The following is a 14,234-nucleotide window of genomic DNA, read 5'->3' on the forward strand; positions in this document are numbered from 1 at the left end:
CTTGAAAATAAAATAATTTTTCACATCCCAAAAAAAAGAAAAAAAAGAAAAACAATTATTTGGATTTTCATTCTGTCTGCAAAAGGAGAGAAGAAAGATGCAGTGCTTCAGGCACAATCATTAGAGAGGTTCATTCAGGGATTAATTAACAAAAAAGAAGAGGGGATCCTAACAACCAAAGAGGCTGCATCATACTACTCTTTGACTCGTGTTTCACAACCATTCGCGTGCCTGTTCCCCTCTAAAAGGACAGGCCACACAACAAGCCAGTGACTTCTGTCTTGCAGGTAAATTTTTCGGATGACCCAGACCTTTTCTCAAAAGGGGGGGGGGAAAGGAAGAACCACTGGAATATTGAGATGAAGATGAGGAGGAAGAAGAGTACGACATGATTGGTAACCACAGAATGCTTTCCATTATTGAAGTTACAAGAGATGTATTCTGACAAAATGAAAAGCTGAGTACAGAAAAAAGGTTTATAATGTGTGTGTTCACCGATGTTGGTGCCTTGTTCAATGGTCTGACACTGCTGCAACTGGCTCCCATTTCGCTCTTCACTATTCCCCTTCTTAATGAAAAGCACCAGGTTGAAATTGACCATTCTTGTGTACCCGAATCTCAGAAATGCACTGGCAAAAGTCACAAGTTAAACCCAGGGGTGAAGCGCAAACCTCAACCCCTCAAGTCAAGTTCTGCGGTCACCGCAAATATTTGGTACTGCTATTGTACTATTGTTCTTTTTAAAATATAAAAGTGCAGCTTTCCCCACAGTTTCTGTACGTACATCAGCTATATGTACACTTCTCCCTCTTTCTATGCCAGGATTGTCTTACAAACACGCCATCAGGTGGTACAGCCACACAACTCAAACCCTGCTATTAAAAAACTCCTGTCAAGACACTTCTGAAGTGGCCTGCAAGTATTTCACTGAACTGCCAGTGCCCACTTTTGGAACACTGGCCACCTCCGGGAAGTGTGCAATTCCAGAAAGGCCATCAACCCAGTGTGATCCAGCAGCAGCTCCTATGCAGCCGCCTACTGTCACTTGGATCAGAGACAAGACAACATACAAGAAAAAGGGGTTTGCAACTGAGAACATTAGCTGCAACATGCTAGGTGTGTGTGGTTGTCTGTCTTCCCAGGCTCCTTATTTTTCACATCCCAAAAAATAAAGAAAAAGAAAAACATTTATTTGGATTTTCATTCTGTCTACAAAAGGAGAGAAAAAAGATGCAGTGCTTCATCAAGCACAATCATTAGAGAGGTTCATTCGGGGATTAATTAACAAAAAAGAAGAGGGGATCCTAACAGCCAAAAAGGCTGCATCATACTACTGTTTGACTCATGTTTTGCAACCCTTTCGCATGCCTATCCCTCTCTGAAAAGCTTAGTACAAAAAGAAAAGTTTATAGTGTGGGTGTTCACCTCTGTTGTTGCCTTGTTCAATGGCCTGACACTGCTGCAACTGGCTCTGATTTCACACTTCACTATTCCCCTTCTTAATGAAAAGCACCAGGTTGAAATTGACCATTCTTGTGAACCTGAATCTCAGAAATGCACTGGCAAAAGTCCCAAGTTAAACCCAGGGGTGAAGCGCAAACCTCAACCCCCTTGAGTGAAGTTCAGAGCCGGAGCCCCAGCCAAGGGGAATGGAGCTTTTGCCTGGCCAAGCCGTTGAGTGGGTGACGGGTAGTCCCCAGGAAGGATTCCTATGTCAGGAAAAGTATCCCCGAGTGGGTCACTCCATTGTTGCAGCCCCGCAGACTAGACCGGAGGAGTATGACTACAAGGGACCACCGCAATGAACAAGGGAGGTTTGGGCAGAGGATGACTATTGAGAGCCGGAGCACCCACCCCAGGAAAGTTACCGATGTATCAACCGTCTAGCCCAGCCCAGGTTTACTCACCAGAAAGGTCTTGGAGCCCCGCAGGCCAGTTCGACGGTACAAGAAAGAGGAGGGTTACGGGCAGCATCCCAGACCCTCTTACAGGTATGAAGGGCAGGAACCTCAGCATCCGGATGGATGAGCCCCGAGTTATCGCCCTGCCCCAAGGTACAGCTATGACCAAGAGCCACAAGATGTGGTTCCAAGGGGCATTACTCGTGGGTTTACCCTAATGTTTTTTCCCTGCGTATAAACCCCCCATTGATTTCCTGAGCTATCTGACTTTATTCGAACTAATCTGCTGGGAACTGGAGCTCCCTTCAAGACTATATATGTCTATTCTGAAGACGCTGATTAGTGGGGAGTTGGCGGATCTCGTGGGCCATCTTCCTTTGTCCCACGCACTAGACTATGAACGGTATAAACGCCTTGTTTTGGAAGCTGTATGGCTGTACAAGCTGCATATGAATGGATCTTCTGTATTCCAGGCTTTTTATATGATTTTGCAAACTTAACATATTCTGTTTGGCACTTTTGTATATCAAAATTTATACTGCTGTGGGGGGGGATTGCAGATGACTAAAGGACCAATTGACTGGAAGACTCCTGAGACCTCTAGTCGTCTTTCGAATGGACAATGTTGAAACAGATATGGACTGCATGCGGAAAGCTACAGGCGCGCTTTCCAGAAGCTTGATAAAACTGCCTCGTCTGAGTCTCCCCTTGGTAGCTCCGAAGGAGGCGCAAAATTTCAACTTTTGGCTGTCTGCAGAGGGGGTAGATACATCTGAGGGACTGAGACAGTTGGTGATTAAAGAACATTTTCTTTTTTGGGCTATTATCCTGCCCAACCCTGCTGTAGATCACCTCATGAAAGCTTTCAGCTTAATATCTAATGACATTCCCAAAGACAAGAAAAATCTATTCCTTTACACAACAGCAGCTGCCAGAATATCCCATCACTATTAGAATGGCAAAACAAACTCGGCAAGGCCACTCAAATCAGAGAATAATTAGAAAGTGGGATGGAGTGAAGGAAAACATGAAAAAATATGGTCCCAGAATTGAATTATTAATAGAGAATGTGTAAAACTTGCAGAGGTAAGCAAGAAAATATTAATAGAAGCAATTGAATAATTATTAAATTATAACAACACAACAAGATGGAAGAAGTAAAATATTGAGATCACACATGGGTGAAAGGGAATGGGGGTTATATGGGAACCTATAATATCATTTATAATATAATCTGTTAATTACGTTGTATTTACATAGAGCAAAGGGAAGCCTAGAGCAATTAGATATATTTTAATTTAGGTAATCTATGTTATAGGCTTGTGTTAGAAAATGAGTATGGATTTTGAATTTGATGTTTGTAATATTTTTTTGGTTTTGAAATAAAAATTAAAAATAGAAAAACAAACAATTTGCAGCCACTGGAATCAGCCAGCAAGTGACCCAAAAGAGCCAGACTCTGGACTTAAAGAATTCCAAGCACATTTATCTTCATTTTTCATTCTGGCCAAAATTATGCCAATAACCTTAAACTAAATTTGGCATCAATTGTGTCATTATTTGGGGAGGTCTTGGGGGTCTTAACATGCAAGGCACCAAAGTCAGCCGTGGAAATCTTGCAACACGTCATAGATTCCATAGGTCCTCTCCAGTTGTACAGAAGATAGAAGGAGAGAGGGAGGAAAGAACTTGAAAGGGGAAAGGATCAGATGTATTAAGTCTGTGCATCCAGTAATGAAGAGACCTCCATCATTCACTTCCAGATAAACTGTAGAACATGGGTCCTGCCAGGCAGTTTCAGATGCCTTGACTGGTCTTCCAGAAACAACTTTCTGCCGTCAATCTGTTATTCTCTTCCAACGGCCTGAAAACAAAATTTGCAGGCCGGTGAGGGGGGGCAGTGAAAGCAAGCCCACTTTTTAATAACTATCGTATTGCTATATTAAACAAGAAGAAACTGTGCACAAGAAGAAATTTTGTGGGGTTTGTGTGTGAGACTGGGCAGGTTATTATTATTATTATTATTATTATTATTATTATTATAGCTCTGAACACTCAAATTCTTCATGCTAATTTACTGGTCAGGAGATTTCTTACTGAAATTGCACACTTCCAACATTGCAACAGCTTGTGACAAATGTGGACTGATCTGTCGTTTGCTCAGAAATAAGGGCAACAAAAAAACAACAACTTTGCATATATGCAGCTTGTATGTATATTTTGGATTATAGTTTTTTAACAACATTTTTGGGGGGTGAAGTGGGGGGTATATGGGAACCTATAATATCATTTATAATATAATCTATTAATTGCGTTGTATTTAAAATTGGGTTTTAATAAGTCTATTATTTTTGTGGTGTTTTTTTCTTTAGTATTGTAATGTATATTTTGTGTGTCTGTGTGTTATATGTTATGTTTGTGATAAATGTTGAAAATTAATTTTAAAAAATGGGGGAAAAGAAGAAGTCAACCCATCAGGTGGGGAGAGACAGTTGCGAGGGACATGGGGAACCCTTCCACCTTTTCTGCAGGGCTTGTGCGGCCCCCATCTGCATTGTCTGCAAGAGGTCAAAAGAGCACAGCGAACATGAACTTATTAATCTGGACCAGGCTTCACAGTGGTTGAAGCAAATAGTCCAGTTTCTGGTGCAAGAGAGACGAGTGATTATGGAACTGAAACTGGCTGAAGAAGAAAGAGCCAGGCATATCCGGCGGAGCTAGAGGAGGAGAAGAACAAGATCATGGGCGCTTTTGAGCAGACTCAGGCTCCTTATGTTCCCCTTGCCCTACAACTCTCATCATAACAGGTTTCCAAACAAATAAACAACTTTAAAACAAGAGGAAGGAATCAGAATGATTGGCAACTCAAACTAGTGCAAACTAGAGGAAAATCCTGTTTTTGTCAACCACATCTAAAGCCAGCCTATGGGACCAGACAATTAATTTGGCTGAGGGCGCAGGTAGCATCATAAGGCATATTTCCAACTGCAGCAGCCCACCGTGGATGAAATCACCTTAGAAAACATAGGGACAGAGAAAGCTAAAATTTTCTGCAGCTTGATTGCCCCCAAATGGCAGAACATTCAGAGTTCTCCTTGCAGGCGTGTCTTAAACTTTTACACCATGGGGCTCCAACCATTTGTGCCATATAACCAAGTAAGGCATCTTTCCAACTGCAGCAGCCCCATTTCCTCTGTAAAAAATGGGGGGAAAACACAGTTCCATGGCACAACAAGGAATGTCGTGTGAAATTATGGGGGGGGGGGAGAGAAATCAGTTGCTTTTCATGGCACCATTTTAAATTTTAGAGCATTTATTTTGGTGCTCCCAATACCATTTAAAATAAATAGAAAATTATATGGTTTCCAAACACTGGAAAAAATAACAGAAGCCCTAACAGAATAATCAGGAAATCCAAAGCAATAATCACCACATCTAAATACAGCCTATGGCGCAAAACCATTCAATTGCACCCAAATGGCAAAACATTCAGAGTGCTCCTTGCAGGTGTGTCTTAAACTTTAATACCATGGGGCTCCAACCATTTGTGCCATATGACCAAGTAAGGCATCTTTCCAACTACAGCAGCCCCATTTCCTTTGTCAAAGATGAAAAAAACACAGTTCCATGGCAAAACAAGTAATGTAGTGTGAAAGAAACATTGGAAAAAATAACAGAAACCCTAACAGAATAATCAGGAACATCTAAACCATTAAATTATTCATGCTACTGCTATTTGCAGAATCTACTGATCCCAGCAGAGCTAAATCTCTGCTGAGGACTCCCAGACAGATATCTCTAACTTTCATTCTGATACTATTTCAAGTCACTTGCCCATATGGCCAGATACTGACCCGGAGGAAATAGTAGATTTAATTGCTAAACTGAAAACTGATAAAGCCCCAGGGCCCGATCTTATCCCGGCGGAAGCTATTAAACAACACCCAGTATGGTGGGCCAAAATTCTTGCAAAAATCTTTGATGCAATCAATGCCACGGGCCAGATACCTAGACCATGGAAGGAGTCCATCATAATTCCTATATATAAAAAAGGACCACCAGAGGACCCAGGAAACTATCGTAATATTAGTTTATTATCAATCATCGGGAAAATCTATACACGCTTCCTGCTAACCAGACTAACCCAATGGGCCGAAGATTCCAATCTGATAGGCCATGAACAGGCCGGGTTTAGACCAAATCGCGCTTCTATTGACCATGCAATAATTCTATATCATTTGGCGCGGAAGTATTCTTCCCCCACTCATGGTCTTCTATGTGCCGCTTTTATAGACCTGAAGGCGGCTTTTGACAGTATCTCTAGAGAGCTGTTATGGGAAAAACTGGCTCAGTGGGGCATAGATAAAAGGCTGTTGTGGCTTATGAGTAAATTACATGAAGGGACAGCCGCTAGGGTGAGGTTAACACCTGAGGATGATCTCACAAACTCTGTACCAATAAATAAGGGGGTACGACAAGGGTGTATCCTTGCCCCCTATCTCTTTAACCTCTATATTAGTGACATGAGAACTCCCCTAGCTGAGGCCCAAACCACCATTCATGCCCCCAGGCTTGCAGACTATCGCTGCCCCTTATTATTGTACGCTGACGATGCTGTGATCCTCTCATATTCAAGAATCGGCTTGAGGAGGGCCCTTAAGATTTTTGCGCTATATTGTCAAATTTACTTACTATTAACCATTCCAAATCTAAAGTCTTAATTTTTTCCAGGAGTCGTAAACTGTATAAGTGGGAACTCGAGGGGAAGCCAATTGAACAAGTCTACAAATTTCACTATCTAGGAATTTACTTCCAGTATAATATGGGATGGAAAGCGCATATCACATATCTACAAAATAAGGTTAAAGCCCTTATCTACGCTCTATTATGCTTCTTCTTTACTGAGGGGGCTATGCATGTTCCATCCGCCTTAAAAGTTTATAGTGCAAAAGTGGTTGCAACTATGGCCTATGCGGTCCCTTTATGAGGCGCCTTTGTAAACCTCATGCCTCTGGTGACATTGCAAAATCTTTTTCTCAGACGCCTTTTGAAGTTACCCTCCTGTGTAAGCAACTCTGCCATTCGCTTAGAACTTAAGACCCCCTCCCTAGAGATTCTGATGTGGAGACATGCCTTTAATTATTGGCTGTCCCTTTGGCATAAATTGCCAAATTACCATCTTATTCAGTGCCTTTGGAGAGATGAATTCACCAGCCCATGGGCAACAAAAATCCATTCCAAACTGTTGTCTTATGGAATCTCTCCTTCCGATATACTAAAGTTAGATCTAATTACAGCTAAAAAGGTCATCAAACAAAGATTGGAGGAGGTTGATTTGCAACAAAATCTTACTACAGCTGGAGGTACATGTTCTCCGATAAATCAGGGCATTACATCTATGTCCCAGATACCTCGATATCTGTCTACCTTATGGGTTGTGTCACATAGATTTGCATTTGTTAGAGCCAGATTTAATGTGTTCCCCTCAAATGTGCTGAGCAATAGATTTTCTAACGGTAAAACCTCTGTTTTATGCGCATGTGACAACAAATCAATAGATTCCCTTTATCATATCTTGTTTAATTGCCCTTTATACACTGTTCCCCGATCAAGGATTCTGAGTTCAACCATTCTGGAAATTGTTGCTAAGCCACCTGAATTACATCTAGCTTATCTACTCCAGGACATTGACTCTTATAGAACATTACAGGTGGCCAGATTCCTGGTTGCAGTTCTTTCATATAAAAGACTTCATGGAATGCTGCATGACTATTAAAAATCTTGTAAACTTTATGCACCATCTTTATCTTCAAGGCCATAATACGGTACATCTAGAGATTGTAAGTAATGTGAAGGAGATTATCCGTTGAAATATTTTAGTTGATATTTTAGAATGTAAAATACTATTTTATTTATTGATTTGTTTTACCTTGTGGGCTTATAGCCGAATAAAGTATTATCTTTTCTGCTGAGGACTTGGTGCCTCAGTTGGTCGGAATCACCCGCTGCAGGTACAAGGCAGGGCACACTGAGCAGACCTCCTGGCCACCCAGGGCTTTAGCCCCCTCAGTATTTCTAGACAGGGTGCTCCGTTCCCCCAATATTGAGAGGCCCGGCATCCCCCACTGCCAGGCTCTTGCTATGGGGCTGCAAATGACTGTAGAAATATCAAATAGAAATATCCTGTAGAAATATCAAAATGACTGGGAAAGGTTGTGGAGGGAAGAATTAAGATTCACTGCATGTTATGTGAAAAAGGAGGGAAGGGAAGGAAGCGCTGTCCTGTTCTCAGATTGGGGACAGCCTCCCCCCTCCTTCTTCCCAACCTGTGGAAGGACCAGACTCAAATTCCTCACCTCTTGACCCCTCAGCAAACGTCCAAGCTACAACCCCAGGGTGAAGTGCAAACCTCATCCCCACAAGTCATGTGTCCTTAACTAAGTTTTACAGTCAGAGGCTGCTATCTAAAGAAGTATCTCCCATTTGTAGGAAGGCCACTTCAACTTCATCTAGCACTCAGTCGCTTTCTTCACTGTCTTCCCAGGGCTCCTGGGCAAGCTCTCCAGGCTCATTGACATCCCTGAAGTCCATAGACTATGCTGCCAACCACAGGACAGACTATTTCCGCAAGCTGAACAAGGAGAGGGAATTCCACTACTCTGTCATCCGGTCTAAGCTGAATCACATGGTTTCCATGCTGCCTAAGAGGGGCAAAGCAGCAGAAAATGACATAGGCTGCCGCCCAGTGAGGTACAACTTAAAGCCTAGGCAGCGGATCAGCAAGAGCCTCATAAACCTCAGAGACTTTGCACTGTATTCATCAAATGACTGCTTCTGAGAAATGGAATCGTGAGAGCTGGCACACATAATTGCCATACAGGGGGTGCTGCTGGCTTGGTGGTGGTGGTTTTTTTAACTTGGCCATGCCATGGAGAAGAATGGTTTGGAATGCCAACCAATATGCACATTATACCTTGTGGCACAAAGGTAGCCATCTCATGGAAACACCTTCACGTTGCTCTTTGTGGCTTACATTTTGTGTGCGTCACTTGTAAGTGCTCCAGCCTTCACACTTGGTCAGTTCTGTACTGCCCATACAAATGTTGCTTTCTAATGCTTTTTTGGTCTAAGAAATCATGGGGTAACTTGGTTTTACCAAGGGACGATAATATTAGCTGTTTAGTTTGTTTTAAAAACCTGCTAGGTGCCTCTCTTTTTTTTTGTCCCAATACAGGAACATAGAAAAATATCTTCAGTGTATGACCCTGTAGCTGATGGCCTGATAACGGCTAACAAAAGACAATGACAAAGACAATGTCAAGTGACTTGTAACTTTTCCAACAGCTATTACCATATCTTAGGGCTCCTTTTTAAAGTGTTTTTAGTGAAATTTTAGTGATTAGTGAAATTTTAGGAGATTTTAGTGAAATCCCTGAAGTTTGTGGTGTGGATGTGGCTCTTCACCTATGTAGGTGCCTTGTTCAATGGGCTGACAAGGCTGAAACCAGCTCTCATTTCTCTATTCACTATTCCCCTTGTTTATGAAAAGCACCGGGTTGAAATTGACCATTCTTGTGAACTAAATTCCACCCGACATCGGGAGGGATTGTTTTTTAAACAAATATTGAGTTTATGGCACAGTGAATGCCATCAACCCAGTGTGATCCAGCAGTAGCTCCTATACGGCCGTCCGCTGTCACTTAGATCAGTGACTAGGCACCATGCAAAAAGAAAGGGTTTGCAACTGTGATTGTAGAATCAATTGCAAGTTTTTGCACAGTTTCTGTATGGACATCAGCTATATGTATAAATAAATCATTATCACCATCATCATCATCATCTTTATACCCCACCCATTTGGCTGGTTTTCCCAAGGGATTCTGGGGGGCTTACAGCATATCAAAAAACATCCAGCATTAAAGATCTCCTGATTCACGGCTCAGGAGATCAAGAGGGAGAAGGAAGAGAAGGCAGGAAGGGTAACCATGTCAGATCACTAACTCCTCGAAATACAAATGTCTTCCGGATAGATTGCCCATAAACTCCACCCTTGGTCTAACACGGTTACCTCTTCCATGCTTAGCTAATCTGTTCCTCCTTCCCTGAGTAAAATTTCTTTTCCCCATTTTTCCATACAAATGTTTAACTTTAATATAACAGTATAAAATACACACTAATATAAGCAACATCAAAATACCAAATAAAAGTATAATCACAAGGTGCCAAACCAATTTTAAATGTTGGTCATGGTAGGGCTCCATCCTGAAAATATGTCCCACCAATGGTACTATGAAAGAGTTACTCCAGAGCTGGAAAAGTAGTATCCTGACAGTACTGGGATACTGGAGCAGGACCTAGCCCCCTGTCACACATCAAAAGTGGGGAAGAAATTCATAACACAGCAGCAAATACAGGTACTTGATTGGCCAGGGAATTCCCCGGATGTATCTCAATCCCATTGAGAATTCGTGGGCTATATGCAAAAGTCGCCTCCGTGCTGTAGACTGTACGACTATGGAGAAACTCATTCAGGCACTGATTCAAGTGTGGTACAGGGATCCGAAAATCAACAGTAACCGTTCGAAATGAGTAGACTCCATGCCAAACCGTGTTCAAATGCTGCTTAAAAATAGCGGAGGTCATATCCATTAATAATGTACATGTCTGTGAGTTTTGTACATCTCTGTGTGAGTTTTGTACAATAAAGTATTGTGCGAAACTCATTGTTTCAATTAATTTGTACAGCACATTGTTATGTGTTTAGTAAGACATGGACACACACTAGAACTGTTCACATTACTGAACCATAAACAGATCAAACCTCCCTTAATTCAGAGGGCGCACAATGTGAGTTCCTGCACTAAAACAGCAGTGTTTGCTTTGATAACCAGATAAATAAATCAAGTTGACTTTCAGGTAATACTATATAGTATGGTCCCTGGGCCATTGCTTCTACATTTATGATGTTCTACCGATTTTGACCTAGATTGAATATTTTTCCTTCAAATCAGTACATATTAAATGTTTGGGGGGGAATTGAAAGGAAACGCACATCCTGCCCACTTTAGAAGTCCACAGTTGGTTAAAAGACAAAGGCCTTAAAAAAAAAAAAAAGACAAAGGCCTAGTTAAAAAGGAATTACTCATTTTGCTAAGCTCACATATTAACAGTTTAACCAAATTTAAGAAACTCAGGAAGAAGGATGGGTGTGTGTGTACTTCCTGACCCTCCGAAGATACCTAGCTTCATGTGCCTAACCCCATCTGGAAGGCCTTAGGACTTCTCAGCATAAGCTCCACCCTCCTGGAAGAAGACCCACAATGCCACCTACCTTGGAGGGCCACTGCATTCTGGGTGGCAAGGAACTTCAACACCATACCAGCTGATGGGAAGAGCAGCTCCATGATCGACCAGGCTATGGCTGGGTATTGCCCCTCCATCTTCCAGAAGTAGCGCATCAGGTGTCTTGGGATACATACCTGCAAATACAGTCCTGTGAAAACAGGGCCCTCCATGCCAGCTGAGACCTAGGACCAAACAGCTAAATGCCAGATGGCCCAAGATACCCCAAATAAAAACCTATATGACTACATATAGGATATTTTCTGCAATCTACCCCCCACACACATACACACACTTTAACCCAAATCTAATTCTAACCCCCTACTCCCCACCCACCACACTCTAGGACAGCACAACTACATTGGTTCGATAGACAATACAAGGTGAGAGACACAGGGCAACCCAAACGGGTTGGCAGGGAATCACCCTATACTGTAGATAAGCAAGATAGCTAGCTTAAAAGCAATTACATTACATGTAATTATGTCTGTAGTGCATAAATTGGGAAACCTCATCAAAGGAAAACACATCACTTCATATATAAACACCAGGACTGACCATGCCTACCTTAACTTATGAGGAACAGGAATTCATAGACAGTCCTTTCACCCAAGAGGAAATCTATATGGTCCTCAATAACCTCAAGCCACACAAAGCTCCAGGCCCAGATGGCTTTTCAGCAGAATTCTATAGGAAATTCAAAGAACCCCTGATGCCCTACATGACCCGCCTATTCAATGATATCATAAAAGGGGAGCACATTCCCAAAACCTGGACCTACTCCAAAATATTGTCCATCCGAAAAACACTGAAAGACAGCCTCAAAGTAGAATCAGACCGCCTAATCTCATTAATAAACCAAGACTTCAAGATATTCACACCAAACTTGGCTAACCGCCTAAAAATTTTCCTACACAAATTAATAGCCCCAGACTAGAGTGGATTTGTCCCTGGTCACAATATAACAGACCCCATCAGGAAACTACTGAACATGACTGCACACAGTGCATGATTGCAACTAAATGCCCACTGACAATTATGTCCATAAACATCCTCAGTGCTTTGGACTGCTTAGAGTGGAAATACCTATTAGCAGTACTAACATGAAATTTGGCCCCAATTTCCTGCAAATCCTCAAACAAATATACTTCCAAGCCTCAGCAATATGGAGGACTAACAATTGGGACCTGCCTACTCAATGATATCATAAAAGGGTGGGCCCTTCCCCAAATCCTACTCCAAAATAGTCTCCATCCCAAAAACACTGAAAGAAAGCCTCAAAGTAGAATCACACCGCCCAATCTCATTAATAAACCAAGACGACAATATTTTCACATCAAACTTGGCCAACCACCTAAAAATTTTCCTACACAAACTAATAGCCCCAGACCAGACTGGCTTTGTCCCTGGTTGCAACATAACAGACCCCATCAGGAAACTACTGAACGTGATTGAACACAGCATGGCAGCTAAACGCCCACTGATAATTATGTTCCTAAACATCCTCAGTGCTTTGGATTGCTAAGAGTGGAAATACCTATTAGCAGTACTAACGTGAAATTTGGCCCCAACTTCCTGCAAATCCTCAAACAAATATACTCCCAAGCCTCATCAATATGGAGGACTAACAATAGGGACTCTAATACCATAGCAATCCAAAAAGGCACAAAACAAGGATTCCCACGGTCTCTCTTCTTATTCATCCTGGCTCTGGAACCTTTAGCAATCTGAATCCGAGCAGCCACAGACATCAAGGGAGTGGAAATAAAAGGCAAAACCTACAAATTAGGACTCTTTGCAGATGACAGCAGTAGACCCCATAAACACAGCAACCTCCTTAATCAGAGAACTCAACACATTTGCAATGGTGTTGGGCCTACAGGTAAATTTTGCAAAGTCGGAAGCTATGTGCTTCCCACACACAAAAAGACCTCGCTAACGTCACCAAGATAAAACTTTGCCACAGCAAGTTCAGATACCATAGGGTACAAAGAACCTGAAACCTCAATAAAGTATACCTCCACAACTACAACCCCTTGTTGGCAGCAAATTAACAAAGACCTAAACAGATGGAACAACATCAATTTCACTCTCTCAAACAAAATAGGTAAAGGGCAAAAGGACCCCTGACCATTAGGTCCAGTCGTGACTGACTCTGGGGTTGCAGCGCTCATTTCGCTTTACTGGCTGAGGGAGCCAGCGTACAGCTTCCGGGTCATGTGGCCAGCATGACTAAGCCGCTTCTGGCAAACCAGAGCAGCACACGGAAACGCCGTTTACCTTCCCGCCAGAGTGGTACCTATTTATCTACTTGCACTTTGACGTGCTTTCAAACTGCTAGGTTGGCAGGAGCAGGGACCGAGGAACGGGAGCTCACCCCGTCGCGGGGATTCAAACCACCGACCTTCCGATTGGCAAGTCCTAGGCTCTGTGGTTTAACCCACAGTGCCACCCGCGTCCCCTCAGACAAAATAAGCATGATCAAAATGATCACCCTCCCAAAACTAACCTACCTATTCCAAACAAAAAACCAAGAAAAAGCCTCAAATACCTGCGCCTCCCCTCCTCAGAGGGAGGATGGGGAATCCCCAACATACATTGCCAGCCAAGTAAGCTACATAATCCCAAATATACTAGAAGATGAAACAAAACAGTGGGTACACCTGGAGAGAGACACAATTGAAAATACCTGCACCACAGCATACCCAATTCCAAACAAACTAAGGAAAATTCCCACAATACTTAACAGGTACACACGGATCATGCTTAAAGCCTGGAAAGCAGAAGTAGGCAAACTGTCCCCAACCCCATCCCCACTAATTCCCCTGCCACACCACCCATTATTCCATCACACAGCACAAAACCTCCAGATAAAAACCTGGCAAACCAAAGGCTTATATCGCCTGACCAACCTCTATAAAAATGGCAAACCCTTGCCAACACAAGAAATACAAGACAAACTAGAAGACGCCCAAATGCCCTGGTTAACAC

At 42.5% G+C, this 14,234-nt stretch overlaps 1 protein-coding gene across 2 annotated transcripts in view; it reads right to left on the reverse strand.

The window, feature by feature from the left end:
* Window positions 1–14,234, reverse strand: part of LOC307207666 (putative G-protein coupled receptor 34) — a 245,213-nt gene that overhangs the window by 212,420 nt on the left and 18,559 nt on the right. For both annotated transcript variants that reach the window (XM_079961748.1, XM_079961747.1), the window contains exon 3: window positions 11,233–11,380. The gene's annotated coding sequence lies outside the window, so the exon portion shown is untranslated. The remainder of the gene's footprint in view (window positions 1–11,232; window positions 11,381–14,234) is intronic.

The sequence above is a fragment of the Podarcis cretensis genome, assembly GCF_951804945.1.
Source record: "Podarcis cretensis genome assembly, chromosome: Z".
NCBI classification, from domain to species: domain Eukaryota; kingdom Metazoa; phylum Chordata; class Lepidosauria; order Squamata; family Lacertidae; genus Podarcis; species Podarcis cretensis.